Here is a 19,402-nt window from a genome sequence, read left to right as displayed (position 1 = left end):
TCTCCAATGGAGCTACGGTTCAAAAGACACGAACACCGCAAGATATGATGGCATGAATGCAATATGTGTGCAACGACAATCACAAACATTTCAAAACATACAACCAGCAAGATAATATGAAACTACACGAGATTCTAAGAAAGTTTCATATAGGACACGATCAAAACGGAGCAACGCTTCAACAACTACAAGCTATACAAGAAAGTCATGATCTGCCATAATCAGCCACATAACATTTTCTACACCCTCGAACAACTAGCTACACAAATCCAAAATTCTCAAACAAGGAATGGGACAGTAGAGGGCAAGATGCACTACAACATACTACTAATAACATTTAGCATGGAGGCATGGATCACTAGGAAAAAAACTCACAAAATAGCATCTTAGACACAGTTTCAGACTTAGTGAAAATATCAGTTTTACACACTGCAGTTTTTGATCTGAAGGCATATTGACAGCAGCAAAACTATATGCTACACGGCACCAAATGATATGAAAATTGAGAGCATGCTAGACAATTTTCAGGTCTACAACTAACTCCATTGCACCAACCTCAAAAGAGCTATAGATCACCAGATAAACTCATGAAAAGGCAGCAACAAAATATAACAAATTTGAAACTTAGAAATATTTCAGCATCTCCAAAACAACACTATTTTCTAGCATGTTGAGAACAAGCAACCAACACCTAAACATGGATTTCTATTGCAACCAAAATTACGAGGGGCTAGACTATACATCCAAGAGCATATCTCCGGTTGACAACTCATTCATATCATGCACGGATTAAATCCCACAAAATAAACAAAAGGGCAACGTGACAAAATATCACGCGCACTAATTTGCTCCAAAGCTAAAACTAAATGCATAGTAAAATTCTATGGATTTTTCTACCCCGGAAACATATATAACATGTGGGGTTGCAAAATAAAAATATCGCCACAGGAATATGCGAGAATGTGTCCTAAACGCGATATAACAAACTAGCAATGGAACCTACATGCAAAAATGCAAAAAATCACTCTAAAATACATGGAAAAAGGACCCTAAAAACTTTAGCATTTAAACTACGGGGTTTGAGCAATACGGATACGCACGAAAATAAATACGGGGTATTTATCATATTAGGACAGCACGCAAAACTATACATACGACAAGTCAAACTACTTCAAACATGCATGCAAGCTGTAAAATATTAATCTATGCGGAAAACTACACAAGTTTCATATATAAAACATTGCGATCCGATGCCTGGATAATAAACTGCGGGCGTTTGAAATATATAACATTTTTTGAAATAAATGAATAAATCCGAAAAAACCTAAATAACTACACGGGCCGAAACAGGGCACTATTGGCCTACTAAGGGCGGCGCAAGATAATTAAGTTCCGCTCGCGGTGCAACATAGGGGGCATGGGGATTCACCTTGGTGGGTCGTGGCCCAGGACAGAGGGGAAGGAGGCGGCATGGTCGGAGGGGAGAGGCAGGACTGGGGGCGGTGCGGCGCTCGCCTGGGCCGGGAGGAGCTGGCCAGCTGGGCCGGCTCGGGGCCCAGGTGCTGGCGAGGCCGATCAACGGGGCGGCTCGCCTCTGTCCTCCCGCACGAACAGGAGGGGCAGCGGCCATGGCGGCTCCTGGCTAGAATCCCACGAGAACCGAGGCGCAGCAAGGAGGAGAGGCCGCCAGAGGGCTGGGGTGTCCAGATCCTGGCAAGGGGCTACGTTCTGGCCGGCGATGGAGACGATCAGGCAGACGGAGCGACGCACCTTCGTACTGCGCGGGGGCTCGGGAGGAGCGGCTGGCGGTGGCTCGCTGCTGCTTGTAGCACCTCCGGCCGGTGTACAGCTCCGACGAGGGCTAGGGCGGCCAGCGACGACGGGGGCGGCCGGATCTGGGCGGATCCGAGGTCGGAGGTCGGCAGGAGGCAGCGGGGCACCTCGGCGGGGAGGAGCTCGGGGCAGGAGCTGGCCGAGCGGCGGCTTCGGGGAGAACCGGGTTTGGGCGGGCCCTAGATGGGCGCCGGCGGGCCCGGCGGGCCCGGCGACTCGGAGAGAGAGGTGGGAGCTGGGGGCTATGGCTAGGGTTTGGTGGCGCGGATAACGAGCAGGGTTAGGGAGAGGCTAAAAATGGAAGGGGAGGCTGTCTATTTATAGACACGGGGCTAGGGTTATCCGAATCCGGCCCCGTTTTCGACCACGCGATCGGAATCGAACGATCTCGAACGCGGGGACGGCTAAGTGACCGTGTAGAGTAGGCTAGCCGGGGAAGAGAGGGAAACAGTACCCGACAACGTGATTTTAAAACACCAAAAAACGTCCGACGGTAGACCGAATACGGTGCCGCTACGGTTGACCGTTCGGGTACCAGACAGACTCCGATTGCGACGAAATTTGGCACGCGGCCTACCTATAACTAAATAAGACTGCACGCCCAGTTTCAACCCAAATAGAAAAAGTTTTACACACACCTTTAAAAACCAGGTTTTGACGATGCCGCGGGCGCGTGCGGGTGTGGTCGGGCTCAACACGGGCAATGACGAACACGGAGAGAACTGGCAACTAATAACAGATGCAACTTTTGAAAACTGGCAACAACGGAGATGCCGATGCAATGCAGATAATGCGAATGATGCGATGATGATACGACAAATAAAATAAACACACGATGAAAACGGAATAAAGGGGAATCTTCTGGAACATCGGACTCGGGCTATCACAACTCTCCTACACTACAAGAGGATCTCGACCCGAGATCCACGAATGAAAGGGGAAGAGGATGAGAAAGCAAGAGGTAAAACTAAATCACTTTTTGACAAACGAGTGAAGCCAACGATCCTTGAAGGTTACGAAGAGAGGAAGAATGACAAAAGAAACAAGGAAGAATTCACACAAAATTTCGGTAGCACTTCGGTAGGAAAAAGGGGACAAAAATTCGATAAGATGGACAGATCTTGAGACAATTCACAACAAATTAATTAAATTGAACAAGGGAACAATATGATCTTGATAGAATAGCATGATTGACCCAAATGAGCAACATCACCACAACTCTGGAACAAGAGAAATAAACTAGATCTTGGAACGAAGAACGAAGAAGAAAATGGCAACTACTACCACAAGAATCTTGAAGAACACCTTGAGACCAAGAATTGATATCATGGGCCACTCTGGAAGAAGAATTCAAATCACTATGAACAAGAATAAGAATTATGTTATGCTTATCCTTCATCAAGTTTAATTGATGACAAGCAACGGATTTAGCGTACCACTTATTCTTCTATAAATGATTGAGGAGAGATATGAGCACAAACTTGAAGAAGTCTTGACGAAGACACCGGTAAGAATTAGATTGAATGGGGTTACATGAGAATGAAGAGATCATGATCCACCTGGGAGAAAACTAGAACAAGGCACCAGAATAATTGAGAGACGAACGAAGAGACAACAATTGAGAAGAATTTGAGGACGAAAGCTGAAAGCTGAGAATGAAGAAATCTTCTGAAATGATGGCCTTCGGAGGATCAAGAATGAAAACAACTTAGAAATGCACCGGATAGCAAGAAAGGGATTCTCATGATTGGGAACAATTCAAGATGATGCCACAAAGCTGAAATGACGAATCTCCGAGAGAATGGACCAAGATTGAGAGAAACACTCCTTCGGTCTTGAATGGAGAGAATGATGAGAAGAACACCACCAAGAACAACTGAGACACTCCGGAATAAATAAGAATGCAAGGTTGAGCCAATGACGAAAAAATAAGTTTGAAGCGATCTTGGAGAAGGAATATGACTGATGAAATTCATACTTACATCATATTGAAAAGAATTAGATCTTCAGAAAATATCAGAAGAGCGAGGAAAGATCCTGGGAAAGAACATGTGGGTTAGGTCCCACTCAAAAGAAACCACCGTTGGAACAATTGCTAGAAGGATTGATTGCACCGGTATAAATGAAAACTAGATGAGGTTAGCACCTCAAAATAATTAAAAGAATTGAAAACAAGAGACTGTGAGATATCTTCAACACTCCGGATAGAATAGAGAGAAAAGACAACAAGAAGACTTGATAAGAATTATCAACATGGAAAAGAATTACAAGGATGGAAAGGATATGATGACACGGATAACTGAATTGAATTCCCCGAAAAAGGTAACAAGATTGAAGAAATGATGAACTCGGAACTACTGAGAATCTTCACAATGAATCACCGGATAGGACACTGAAGAAAATATAGCGGAAGCAACAATTAAAAGAAGACACTTGGATGAAATCCAATCACTGAAGAAAAGGGCTGAGGGCAGGGAAAACAAAGGCAACATGGGACAGATGAGATGAACTCCGGAAAGAAATGAGAGATTGAACTTGCAAAATTGGAGAGGATTGAATTCACTTGAAGAGAAGCACACCGGTTGACAAGAATTGAAACAATGACTCCGGCTAAAAAGGAATTGATATGACAATTGATTAAGCAAAAGGATTAGCACTCGCATAAAAATATGAGAACACCTTTTGGAACCGATATGAATTCACCACTTGACATCGAAGCAACTCGAATTACCATACTCCAACAAAACAAAAGGGTGAAGCTTATGAAACAAGCCAGAACAAATTCATGAGAGAGATTTTGTCCGATGTTTTCATGGACAGGATCGCACGGGCTCGATCCTTACAGTAGCCATCCTGTGCAAGGCAGTGCACACGACATACGAAGCGTCCCCGAGTCGTAGCAAGCTACAAGGACTCTTTAAGACACAACGAGAACCGTTGTAAGTCGACCGTGAACAAACAAATCCACTAGATGTCGAACCCCAACCTAACATCACGCATTTGTTGGAAGTTTGTCCTATAAGTAACTACTTGAATTCGCACCTAAGAACTCCTGAAATTTCTGTTCATGCAATCTGGTCCACGGATACAAGGAGTAATATATCACACAACTCCTAAACTAACCCGTCCAGTGTATCACATCCGTCAACACATAACCAGAATCTCGGAACTTCATCTATCTTAGACACTCGTAATCACAACGATACTAAGTATGGCGATACATCCGGAATTTTCTGCACCAGTACTGGGGAAGTCGGACTACTCTCGCCACTACTAGTATTGAAGCAATTTCGAACATCCTTCGTCCTGAGATACTAAGAAATCTGAATGATAGCGATGTGCTCGAGAATCCCCTGGAGCTCAACTCCCTGGAAGAAATCAAGTCAGACAGGAGACACCAAGACAGAACTCCGTCACATCGACATCATATAGATTCCAAAAATATCCGCGTGATCCTAAAAAAAATTGAGTGAGAAGAGGAGTAGAATTAAATTATTACGTCAAGATTCTTCACCAGAGCATAGAAGAGGAGAAAAAAGAATCCTACTCTTCGATATATAACTAGACTCAAAGCAGTTTTCACTAGATTTGACTCGGCCAAGTTCGATCAATCAAGGGGGCTCCTAGGTCGGTAGTGATCTGATACCAACTTGTAACGCCCAAGATGCGACCCTATCCTTAATTTGGCACAACGACATCGTCAGGGATAGAAGTGCATCTCGTTGTTTTGCAAGAATAGATATCGTTACAGGTACATGTACTGAAAAGATGAGATATATGGAATTGGCTTACACTCGCCACAAGCTACATCAGAGTGTCATTAGTACAATACATAAACATCACGAAGAAGAGCAGGGTCCGACTATGGACGAAAACAAACGAGAAAAGAGAGCAACGTCCATCCTTGCTATCCCAGGCTGCCGGCCTAGAACCCATCCTAGATCGAAGAAGAAGAAGAAGAAGAAGAAGAAGAAGAAGCAACTCCAAATGAACAATCGACACGCTCACGTCAAGTACCCTTTACCTATACCTGCAACTGGTGTTATAGTAATCTGTGAGACACATGTGAATCACCAATCTCATTTCCACACGTATCAAGACTAGCAAAGCTTAGTAAGTGAGGTATGGTTAAGTGGTGAGGTTGCAGCAAGCGACTAAGCATTATATGAGGTGGCTAACTTACGAGTACAAGAATAAGAGGGGGATGATCTAAGCATAACGGACGTGAACTACTGATGATCAAATGAATGATCCTGAACACCGACTTACGTCAAACATAACCCCACCGTGTCCTCGATCGGAGAAGGAGCTCGCGAAAGAGACAGTCATGGTTACGCACTCAGTTGGCATATTTTAATTAAGTTAACTTCAAGTTGTCTAGAACCAGTGTTAAACAAAGTTTCCATGTTGCCACATAACCGCGGGCACGGCTTTCCGAAAAGATTTAACCCTACACGGGTGCTCCAACTAGTCCATCACAAATTACCACAAGCCGCATAGAAATCCTCGATCACGAAGCTCGCGATCTCGTCGGACTCCTTAGTGGAAAACCTCAACTCTGAGATTACCCAAAGTTTCACCGGAATCCCGATGTACAAGATATTTCGTAAAAGGTAAAACTAATCCAGCAAGGCCGCCCGTCGTGTCGACGAACCCGATAGGAGCCGCGTATCTCGTTCTGAGGACACGATGGATGAGCTAGACACCAGGTTGGCTAAACCCTGGGTGACCAGGGGGCGCCGGACATCTCTCAGGTGGGACCAACACTCATGCGGAGCACTGGTCCGAGGGTTGATTAATTATTCCGCGGGTGCCGGCGGGTCCCTATGCATTTTTATTAGGTTATTAGGCAAATGTAGTACCAAAGTTGGGCCTTGCCAGACTAGTTTTAATCTAAGACAAATTATCAAGGGGGTCCCCATAACAACCCCGATCGTGTTAGGAGCGCTCAATTATGAAACATAACACCGGTAGCCGAAACTAAGGGGGCAAAGGTGGAACAAAACACCAGGCTAGAAAGGCCGAGCCTTCCACCATTTACCAAGTATATAGGTGCATTAAATTAAATAGCAGTTAATAGGGTGATATAACAAGGAACCCATGTTATCACATGGAAACAACTACACCTGCAACTACCAACGCTAACACATGGTTAACCAAGCGGTAACATAGCCAATCAGTGGTTTGCTAGGTCATGAACAGGTTGAAGGTTTTCATGGCAATGTTGGGAGGTTGATATTTAATAGGTGGTAGGCAGCGAGACATAGCGATAAAAAAGATAAAACTAGCATGTCAATGTTAGTAATGGTATCTAGGGAAATGGTCATATTTCCTGAGATCCCGCTTGGAAGAAGAATGATAGGTGAAGTAGACGAACTGACGTAGTTGAACGGATCCTCACACTCCGAAGCAGTCGGAACTCTATCGAGACGAAGCAAACCGGAAACAAGAATCAACACACGATATACACCACACGAAGCACAACACATATGATGCATGAACGGTTGAATATATGCAAGACATGGCATGTCAATTCACAACAATCAACTTCTACACATTAAGTGAAGTTCAATATGCAACGAGTTGCATATTGACGAAACTCCACATATGAACTATTTAGTTCTATCCCAATTAGGTACACGGCAATATTAAATGTTGGTTAACATGGCAAGAGGTGAAGTGTAACTAAACTACCTATCTAGGCATTTTAAATGAGGTCGGGAACGACTTATAGCTTCTCCGAACTGACCCCATACGTTAATTTACAATTCTGTACAGATCTGAATTAACACGTTTAAATATTTGTTAAACTGAAAAACTAATATGTTCTCGTGATTCTACGCATCGTTCCAATCAATTTACATTTAGAGAACATCTCCAACGGAGCTACGGTTCAAAAGATACGAACACCGCAAGATATGATGGCATGAATGCAATATGTGTACAACGACAGTCACAAGCATTTCAAAACATACAACCAGCAAGATAATATGAAACTGCACGAGATTCTAAGCAAGTTTCATATAGGACACGATCAAAACGGAGCAACGGTTCAACAACTACAAACTATACAAGAAATATTCATGATCTGCCATAATCAGCCACATAGCATTTTCTACACCCTCGAACAACTAGCTACACAAATCCAAAATGCTCAAACAAGGCATGGGACAGTAGAGGGAAAGATGCACTACAACATACTACTAATAACATTTAGCATGGAGGCATGGATCATAGGAAAAGAACTCACAAAATGGCGTCTCACACACAGTTTCAGACTTAGTGAAAATATCAGTTTTAGACAGTGCAGTTTTTGATCTGAAGGCATATTGACAGCAGCAAAACTATATGCAAACGGGCCCCAAATGACATGAAAATTGACAACATGCTAGACAATCTTAAGGGCTACAACTAACTCGATTGCACCAACCTCAAAAGAGCTATAGATCACCAGATAAACTCATGGAAAGGCAGCAACAAAATATAACAGATTTCAAACTTAGAAATATTTTAGCATCTCCAAAACAACACTATTTTCTAGCATGTTGAGAACAAGCAACCAACACCTAAACATGGATTTCTATTGCAACCAAAATTACCACAGGCTAGACTATACATCCAAGAGTATATCTCTAGTTGACAACTCCTTCATATTATGCATGGATTAAATCCCACAAAATAAACAAAAGGGCAACATGACAAAATATCACGCGCACTAATTTGCTCCAAAGCTAAAACTAAATGCACAGGAAAATTCTATGGATTTTTCTACCTCGGAAACATATATGACATGTGGGGTTGCAAAATAAAAATATCCCCACACGAATATGCGAGAATATGTCCTAAACGCGATATAACAAACTAGCAATGGAACCCACATGCAAAAAATGCAAACAACCACTCTAAAATACATGGCAAAAGGACCCTAAAAACATGAGCATTTAAACTACGGGATTTGAGCAATCCGGACACGCATGAAAATAAATACGAGGTATTTATCATATTAGGACAGCATGCAAAAGTATACTTACGGCAAGTAAAACTACTTCAAACATGCATGCAAGTTGTAAAATATATTTACGGGAAGGAGGCGGCCTGGTCGGAGGGGCGAGGCAGGCGTGGGGGCGGTGCGGCGCTGGCCTGGGCCGGGAGGAGCTGGCTAGCTGGGCCGGCTCGGGGCCCAAGTGCTGGCGAGGCCGGTCAACAGGGCGGCTCGCATCTGTCCTCCCGCACAAACAGGAGGGGCAGCGGCCATGGTGGCTCCTGGCTAGAATCCCACGAGAACCGAGGCGCAGCGAGCAGGAGAGGCCGCCAGAGGGCTGGGGTGGCCGGATCCTGGCAAGGGGCTCCGTTCTGGCCGGCGATGGAGAGGATCAGGCCGACGGAGCGACGCACCTTCGTACAACGCGGGGGCTCAGGAGGAGCGGCTGTCGGCGGCTCGCTGCTGCTTGTAGCGGCTCCGGCCGGCGTACAACTCCGACGAGGGCTAGGGCGGCCAGCGACGACGGGGGCTTCCGGATCTGGGCGGATCCGAGGTCGGAGGTCGGCAGGAGGCGGCGGGGCACCTCTTCAAGGAGGAGCTCGGGGCAGGAGCTGGCCGAGCGGCGGCTTGGGGGCGAACCGGGCTCGGGCGGACCCAGATGGGCTCCGGTAGGCCCGGCGGCTCGGAGAGAGAGGTGGGAGCTGGGGGCTGTGGCTAGGGTTTGGTGGCGCAGATAACGAGGCAGGGTTAGGGAGAGGCTAAAAATGGAAGGGGAGGTTGTCTAATTATAGACACGAGGCTAGGGTTATCCGAATGTGGCTCCGTTTTCGACCACGCGATCGAAATCGAACGATCTCGAACGCGGGGACGGCTAAGTGACCGTGTAGAGTAGGCTAGCTGGGGAAGAGAGGGAAACGACACCCGGCAACGTGATTTTAAAACACCAAAAAACGTCCGACGGTAGATCGAATACGGTGCCGCTACGGTCGACCGTTCGGGTACCAGACGGACTCTGATTGCGACGAAATTTGGCAGGCGGCCTACCTATAACTAAATAAGACTGCACGCCCAGTTTCAACCCAATCAGAGAAAGTTTTACACACACTTCTAAAAACCAGGTTTTGACGATGCCGCGGGCGCATGCAAGTGTGGTCGGGCTCAACACAGGCAACGACAAACACGGAGAGAACTGACAACTAATAATGGATGCAACTTTTGAAAACTGGCGGCAACGGAGATGCCGATGCAATGCAAATGATGTGAATGATGCGATGATGATACGACAAATAAAATAAACACACGATGAAAATGGAATAAAGGGGAATCTTCTGGAACGTCGGACTCAGGCTATCACCCCCCCCCCCCCCCCGACGAGCACCGCGTCCCGGGGACGCCTCAAGCAGGAGAGGAGCTCGCCAAGATTGTAGGGGAGCTACGGTCCGGTCACAGCCGTCAGGGGCGCCGGTGGCTCCTGGCGCTAGGGCGCTCCAGCGGCGAGCTGAGAAGGGGGAAAGGATCATCGGCGTCCAGGGAAAGAGATGGAGGGGGCAGGGAGTGGAGAGGAGGCTCGGGTGGCTGGATTCAAGGCGAGATCGCCGGCGTTAAAGGGCGGTCGTGAGCGAGGAGAAGATCTCTCGTGAGCTCGAATGGGAACGGGTTGGGTTCTGCTGGCAAGGAGGGCTCGGGGCATGCCTTAAATAGGCACGGGGAGGAGCTGCACAGCGAGGGCTGAAGCTTCACGATGGACGTCGCTGTGGAGGCCTTTCGGGGATCAACAGAGGTGGCCCGGAGCTACGGGACCAGGGGTAGAACCCTCCAGACGGTGCACGCGAGTGGTGGAGAGCTCCCCGGCGCTCGTGGACAAGCCATTGCTCGCTGGCGAGGAGCTCCTATCTGTGTCAATGCATAGAGCGACATTATGGCTTGCTCTAGGCATGGTCACCACATGCACTACGTGCTCTAGTGTGCCACTGCTACTCACACCATGCCAGGAGTGAGGGCCCTTCAAGGAATAGTCCCCGAGAGGTGATGTCTCAAAGCAAAGGACTGTGGTTGGATGGGAGGGGTCACCTGAAGGTTCCTGCAGCAGACTTGGACACCACGTCGTGATCAACAAGAAGGTGATAAAATCAAAAGATTATGTCTGGGAGGCTTAGGGTAGGAGGGACTACAATCCTGTGAAGTTTGAGAAGAAGAGGATCAAGATTTAATAGGGTTGCTTTGGAACTAGCTAATATGGTCCAGAATAGAGATTTTGATGTGGCACTCACATACTTGCTTGGATGGAGCTCAAACTTGGAGGAGATAAATATTTTGGGGTTATGAAGATGCTGTATAAATTTCATGCCATCTTAATAAGCCAAAGTGGCACTTCCTTCACATAGTATCTCTTTGGACAAAAACTTAAAAGAATTACTGGGATTAATTGGCTAGACAAAATGGGTGCAAAATTGGTTTAGCAAGGTTTAATAGATAGGAGAATGTCCTGGTAAAATTTCAGAATTTATGGAGCAACATAAAATATAGTTGCTTCACAAATCCAAATAATAACCAGAGACAAAGATTTGAAGCTATGGTCACATGGTTGAAGGTGTGTTGCTCAAATTTGGTGGAGAGGCATAATTTGAGCATATTGAGGTGATGGCAAAGTTTCAACTCATTTGAACACTCCTAGCTAGCACTTGCTTCACAAAGCTTCCTCTGGATCAGAAACTTTGGAAATTTGCCAAGAAATATTTACTAGCTAGATTGAGTTGACTTTTGTCATGAGGCAATGATATGGCTAGGAAAGAGTGCCCACAAATTTTGAGAGAAATCAAGCTAATGAAAAGGGTACTTGCTTCACAACTTGGCAGATAGGGAAAAATCAGAAAAGGAATTTTTGAGGAATATTTTTGAACATGGCAAGGAAATATTTTGTCATATCTGAGGAAGATATGACCCAATAGATTTATGAGAATTATTTGGGAATTTTGGGAGAGATAGAAATGGGGGTTTCTTCACAACTCAAGGCAAACATGATTATTCCTTTAAAAGAAAAAGGAATACACCCATGGAAAAGAATCTTGAGATTGGCTCAAGATGGAAATGGCTAGGTCTTGGGGTGGTTTGAAGATTGGCAAGCCACTAAGAAAAAGAAATCAAGAGTAATCCCTTTAGGTTTCAAAACTGTTAAGCCTCAAAAAGCAAAATCAGATCAAAATCAAAAGAAAAAGAAATGGGAAAAATCCAGGGTGTTACAAACCTACCCCCCTTAAAGAAATCTCGTCCACGAGATTTGATTGCTCAAGGTTCAACATGAATATCCTTACTTAAGGAAACCGTTTCTAACTCGGGTTTCCTTCTTACCTTAGAGTGATACTTCCGGTAAATCTTTGCTGACTGACTATCTGGCTTCAGGGTGGTTTGTTCCACTGGATTCTCATATGTTACTCTAACTTCCATCTGTTTATATATGCTGACTAGACTGTCGGAGGTTCTGGCAAAGATATCTTGTTCACGGCAAACTATCTTTTGACAGATTCCCATATGTGCGGACACATGCTCCGAGGTTGTTGCCCCACATTCTGGTCGTTTCGTTTGTCATCATCTTTAAATGAATAATAGGTCGTGTAATCTTTTGACACTGTTGTTGCAATCTAACTGTTGAGTAGTCTTCATAGATTTGAGTATCTTCTTCTAACGATTCTGAGTACACCTGATCGGGCAGAGTGGGTTGACTCGATATCGGGTTCTTGCAACTGGGATAGACTCATGCGTGTGTTCCCACTGTGAGTGTTATCAAACCAGTTTGTCTTGAGTATATGCACCATGTTGATCTTGCAACCATTATCGTACCTGTATGGGCAATCTTGCTCTTCATTATAATTCTCTTTGCCTGGATCCTTAGTTGAAAGAGCTTGGTCTCATGTATTATTTATTCCTTCGGATGACCATGGGTGCTGCCCGATACCATGTTCCGGCAGGCATATTGCTTAACAAGTTGTAGCTGTAGGATAACGACCATCTGAACCCTTGGTTAAAACTGGCAAATAAACCAGTAGCCATCAGAACGGTCTTTACAACTCAGATCTGGGACATTACTAGAGTAACTCAACTCCGACTCAAGACGGTTGAAAAGCAGCTCAGAGCATGAGACGGTGTCGATAAGAAGAAAGTAGCAGTTCCCTAAGACAGCCGATAAACAGCTCAGAGCATAGGGTCACTACTACGAAGAGAAACTCAACAACTTTCTGAGACGACCGGGAAAGCAGCTCAGAGCACGGGCCAGTTGCTGACAAGAGAAATAAAAGTCGGCATCCACCCCGGACGGCCGAAAACAGCTCAGAACACAAGCGTGGTGCCGTCACCAAAGAAAGATAGGCAAGGGCTCGTTCGTGTCCCATTCAGTTTATCCATAGGTTGTTGGTCATCTCACTGAAGTGTACCACGGGTGTCCTTCTTATTTATATAGCTCATACAATAGTTGGATTCTCATCGGGCTGACGTCATTGTATGATCAACTCCTATGGCCTCGGTAGCATGTCCACCATATATATTGGGTCTATGTAGCGTAGTGCTTGATTCCTGAAGCAGGCTCGTGTCTTGACTGACTATTTTGTTTTCTGGCCAATTGTTGTGGACCTGATCCTTGTGATGCATGGTCATATGTTGCCAACTGTCAGTGGAATAACTTGTATCATTAAGGATGCGATGCCTTTCCAACAAAGGTTTACTTAGCTTGTCTTGTAAGTCATCAAGAGTATCGCGTCAAGGAAGACTGGGTAGCTTGTGCTTGATGCTTCGATCGGGGTAGCTTCTTGAAGAAGCTTGGCTACTATATCTCCAGTGCTTTCCTTTCTTGAAGACTTACTTGGTACGACTCGGTACCTTATGCTAGAAGCTTGCTGTGATGTCTTACCGGAGAAGCATGGGTGTCTTGAACAAAGCTTCGTGTGTCACATTGAGGAAGCCACCTGAATCTTGTGCCATAAGCTTTTCGGGTAGCTTGCGAGGAACGAATGGTTGCTTACACCCGAAGCTTTCTTTTTCCATATGCATGCTAAGTGCATGAATATCTCCTTAACGTTCTTGCTGTCGGTCACTTGTTATATGCAATAGCTTATTCGGCTAACCTTTGACTCGCACTGTACGCATCTCTTCCTTCTTGTTGATGATTGCTGCTGAAAAGTTGCACGGACGTATACTTGATGCTGATAATTCATCTGGTCAGGATGCCATTTTTATTTGGGCTCGATATTCCTCATATAATACAGTCTGCTGATAATTCCATCTTGCTGAACTGAGCTTCCAAATAACTGGCTCTTCACTGTTTCCTTTGAGTCCAATGTCGGTGAGCAATTTCCATAAGGGGAAAATAAGGTAACACCAAGGGCCCAAAGAAAGAAGCAAACGACAAACACACAAAGCAGCAAAATCTCATACCGGTAATAACACACACTCTACAGCTATTCACAATAATGATATGCATTCCTACTTAAGCACAAAAATCTCGCAAGAATTCCGGTACTACGGTCTAACATGATGTGGCGGTGTGCACGAAGGTAAATCAGTGTGTGGAAGGAGGTCCGTGTAAACAAGGCTACACCAATCAGGGGCTTACACTGGTTCCGTTTGGACGGACACGATGGCAAGGATGAACTTGGTGATCGTGGGTCAGAATACAGGGTCTCGACCATGTCATCATCAAGCGTACGGAAGGGAACCGTACTCGTCCAGAGAATGAATGGAAGAGAAGGATAACTATGAAAAGAAGGGCTTGCGGGCATTGCCCTTTTCTGATAAGCAAGATCAGTAAGGGTTGCCAACGCGGCTAGAGGGATGGGCAAGATCCGGGATAGAAGCATGTCTATCACCGAAACAACAGGGCAGCTGAAGAGAATGCATTGGTGTGGTACCGGTGCGTCAATCCGACAAGGGATCGACATTACCAGGCACCTTGGTATCACTCTGTTGAAGCGAAGATGACACCACACCAAGAAAGAAGAAAGCAGGCTGGAGAGTGCATGTGGTGAATCGACACTGATGCCACCTACACTCACCAGATCCATCATTAGTAATAACATATCTAGTCTATATGCATGCCATGCATAATCAAATGCAACAAACAAGTGCAGCAAACCAACTGGATCCTATACTACCGGTTACTAATGCTCGCGCTGTCTAGGGCGTCCTACAGCCAGACCTGCTCTGATTCCAACTCTTGTGGCACCCCGGCTCAGAGGAAACCGGAACGCCCCGTATTCCAGCCCAAGGACCAGTCTTCTGGAATACGGAACCGTTGGCACAGAACAAATCAGCTCTTTATTACTATGGAAAAGATTACAAGGATACATGAATTTCATCACCTTGGCGATACTACGCCTGCCTACGGTAAATCCTACGCTAGCAGCAGAACAACTACCGATGTCATGAACTCCACTCCGCAGGGACTCTGGCTGGAACGCGCATCCTAGCTCGCAACTCGAAATCCTCGGCAATCAAACAATCAAGGCTTGACCTGCAAACTAGCATGACAAGCCAGGTGGGTACTTTGAATGTACTCGCAAGCTCACAACAAACATCAGCATTAAGGCAAGACAACATCATAGCAATCAAGATTAAGTAAAGGGTTGTTATTACTAAAGGAGTGGTAGCAAACTAACTATACCAGGCTACTCTCACCTTTAGCGAGTATCCTCAAGACGGATACCAAGACTTATCACCGGCACGATGCCCAACTGTAACATACTAAAACGATGTTCTTCCATCATTACTAACATCAACATGGTTGACCATCTACTGAGGTCTGGTCGGGTTGTCCAATACCGTGGACTCGGCTATTCGAATAGGTTTGACACTCTCCAGAGGTTGCACACTTTACCCACACTATGGAGCACTGACCTCGTGATCCCATTCGGGTGGACCAGTGTTGCTCCAATGAAACTTGCCTGACCCGTGACTCTTTCATCGTACCACCGGCATTCGTCCACCCTCGGAGTCCTGCCCTGGGTGGCCCTGTGTCCTGATACGTCTCAAACGTATCTATAATTTTTGATGGTTTCATGTTGTTATCTTGTCATCTTTGGATGTTTTATGTACCTTTTATATCTTTTTAGGGACTAACTTATTAATTCAGTGCCAAGTGCCAGTTCCTGTTTTTTTGGCTCTTTTCAGATCTGATTTTGGAACAGAGTCCAAACGGAATAAAATCCCCGAAATGATTTTTTTCCCGAACGGAAGAAGATCACGGGGCCTGTGGGCCAAGCCAGGAAGCCTACAGGGAGCCCACAAGCCCCCACTCCGCCACCAGGGGGAGGCGGCGGTGGGCACGCTTGTGGCCTCCCTGAGCGCCCCTGACCTAGATCTTGCGCCTATATATTCCCTAAAAATCAGAAGAAGAAAATCAAGGGATCCACGAAAATACTTTTCCGCCGTCGCAAGCTTCCGTTTCCGCGAGATCTCATCTGGAGACCCTTCCCGGTGCCCTGCCGGAGGGGACTTTGGAGTTGGAGGGCTTCTTCATCATCATCATTGCCCCTCCAATGACTCGTGAGTAGTTCACTTCAGACCTACGGGTCCGTAGTTAGTAGCTAGATGGCTTCTTCTCTCTCTTGGATCTTCAATACAAAGTTCTCCATGATCTTCATGGAGATCTATCCGATGTAATCTTCTTTGGTGGTGTGTTTGTCGAGATCCGAAGAATTTTGGATTTGTGATCAGATTATCTATGATATATATTTGAGTCTTTGCTGATTTCTTATATGCATGATTTGATATCCTTGTAAGTCTCTCCGAGTCTTGGGTTTTGTTTGGCCAACTAGATCTATGATTCTTGCAATGGGAGAAGTGCTTGGTTTTGGGATCTTACCATATGGTTACCTTTCCCAGTGACAGTAGGGGCAGCAAGGCACACATTGAGTAGTTGCCATCAAGGGTAACAAGGTGGGCTCTGTCGTTGATATGAAATTGTCCATCTACATCATGTCATCTTGCTTAAGGCGTTACTCTGTTCTTTTGGACTTAATACACTAGATGCATGCTGGATAGCGGTCGACGTGTGGAGTAATAGTAGTACATGCAGAAAGTATCGGGCTACTTGTTTTGGACGCGATGCCTATAGATATAATCATTGCCATAGATGCCGTCACGACTTTGTGCGGTTCTATCAATTGCTCGACAGTAATTTGTTCACCCACCATCTACTTGCTTTCATGAGAGAAGCCACTAGTAAACACTACGGCCCCCGGGTCTATTCACATCTATGGTTTACACCTCCGCTTTTACTTTGCTTTTTTACTTTGTTGCTTTCAGTTCTCACTTTGCAAACAATCTATAAGGGATTGACAACCCCTTCATAGCGTTGGGAGCAGGTTCTTTGTGTTTGTGCAGGCACTTGTGATACTCCTTCACTGGATCGATACCTTGGTTCTCAAAGCTGAGGGAAATACTTACCACCGCTGCGCTACATCACCCTTTCCGCTTCGAGGGAACACCAAGCAAGGCTCCAAGGCCACGGGGAAATTCTTTGCATATTTGCCTAGGAAGTCCCTAAAGGCGTAGCCGTAGCAGAAGGATTCCTGGTGTCGTTGCTGAGGAGAATCAAGACAAGAACAGTCTCCCGCCAACACGTGTTTCTGGTGCCGTTGGAAGGTCTTTTGTTGCAGTAGCAGAAGTATTTCTCGCGCCGTTGCCGGGGACGAGAGATCTATCCAAGTAGGTCTCACAAACTCATCTCCTGCATTTACTTTTTTGCCAGTTGCCTCTCGTTTTCCTCTCCCCCACTTCACATTTGTCGTTTTCATTTGCCTTTTGCCTTTCTCCTTTGTCGTTTTGTTTTGCCTGTTTCACTCTCTCTTCCTACTCGTTTGTGTGTGAGATAGTCCATCAATGGCTAGACCCACCACTCCAAACGATACCCCTGAAAATGAAGTTCTCAATTTCAGGCAGAATGAGGAAGAAAATTTGAAGGACGCTTGGTACAGGATTTGCAATGCTCAAAGTAGATCTACTCGTAAGCAATCCACTACCGTCCTTCTTCGCAGTTTCTATATTGGAATTTCTCCTTGGAATAGGTATATCCTTGATACCATTGCAGGCGGGAACTTTTTGGGGAGCCATACTGTTGACTCCTATAGAGCTATCATGAATTTGGTAGGCTCACCCCCGCTCATGGTTAATGAAACTACCTTGACCTTGGAACACGTGATGCAAAGGCTTGACGCTATTGAAAACAAAATTGCCACAGTTGAAATTATTGAGGGTTTGGATAGAAAGATCCACAATCAAATTACTCAGTACGGATCCAAAGTGGGAAACTTTTTGGAAAATTTAAGGGAGAAGGAACTTATAGTTAATGATTCTTCTAAAATTGGCGAACTAGAAGATGTCATAACCAACTTGGGTTCCACTTTTGCCGCAGTGCAAAATACTCCAAATCTCACTCTCAAAAAGACCGTCAAGCTTGTTTTTGTTCCTAAAGCTAGTGGTGAGTCATCCAATAAATATGAAGATCTTCAGATGATAAATGATCACACTACTTATGGTTTGAGCACCAAAGATGACTATACGTGATTCCATCACCTTTCGCCTAGCTAAGGGCGTTAAACAAAAGCGCTTGTTGGGAGGCAACCCAATGAATCTATCCTTTTTCTTTCTGTTTTGTGTTTTCCACACTTTCATAATTCTGTTATGATTTTGTTTTTTGTGTTTCTTTTTGTGTTCGTGCCAAGCAAAACCGTTATGATTAGTCTTGGGGATGATCGTTTGGTCATGCTGGAAAAGACAGAAACTTTCTGCTCACGAAAAGAATTTTCATTTTTGTTCTGTAAGAGATTTTGAGTTGATTCTTACTGCTGCTGATTTCTAAGAAAATTCTTCATAGTGTCGTAATGTTTCCGAATTTTTTAAGTACCAGAAGTATACGAAATATACAGATTGCTACAGACTGGTCTGCTGTTAACAGATTCTGTTTTTGTTGTGTTGGTTGCTTATTTTGATGAAACTATGGATAGTATCGGGGGGTATTAGCCATGGAAGATTGAAAATACAGTAACCCAACATCAGCATAAGTAGAAATTAAGTTTGCTACAGTACCTAAGGAAGTGGTGGTTTGCTTTCTCATACTAATGTTATCACGAGTTTCTGTTTAAGTTTCGTGTTGTAAAGTTTTCAAGTTTTGGATGAAGTTCTTATAAAAGAAAAAGGAATATTCCCATGGAAAAGAATCTTGGGATTGGCTCAAGATGGAAATGGCTAGGTCTTGGGGTGGTTTGAAGATTGGCAAGCCACTAAGAAAGAGAAATCAAGAGTAATCCCTTTAGGTTTCAAAACTGTTAAGCCTCAAAAAGCAAAATCAGATCAAAATCAAAAGAAAAAGAAATGGGCAAAATCCAGGGCGACACGCACTTGACTGAAGAATTTGCTGCCCAACTCCATCAACACCTAGGCCGAGCTAAACGAGCATTTTGTCAAGAACTTCAGAGGAACTTGCAAGCGTCCAATGACTATTGTCGACTTACAGCACTGTGTCCAACGCTCAGATGAGTCAGCCCATCATTGGACACGGCGGGTTGCAGAGATAATCCATTCATCGGATGGTATCACAAC

The sequence above is a fragment of the Hordeum vulgare genome, chromosome 4H (assembly GCF_904849725.1).
Source record: "Hordeum vulgare subsp. vulgare chromosome 4H, MorexV3_pseudomolecules_assembly, whole genome shotgun sequence".
Classification (NCBI taxonomy): domain Eukaryota; kingdom Viridiplantae; phylum Streptophyta; class Magnoliopsida; order Poales; family Poaceae; genus Hordeum; species Hordeum vulgare.
The sequence above is the reverse complement of the archived record's forward strand: the minus strand, read 5'-3'. Positions refer to the sequence as shown.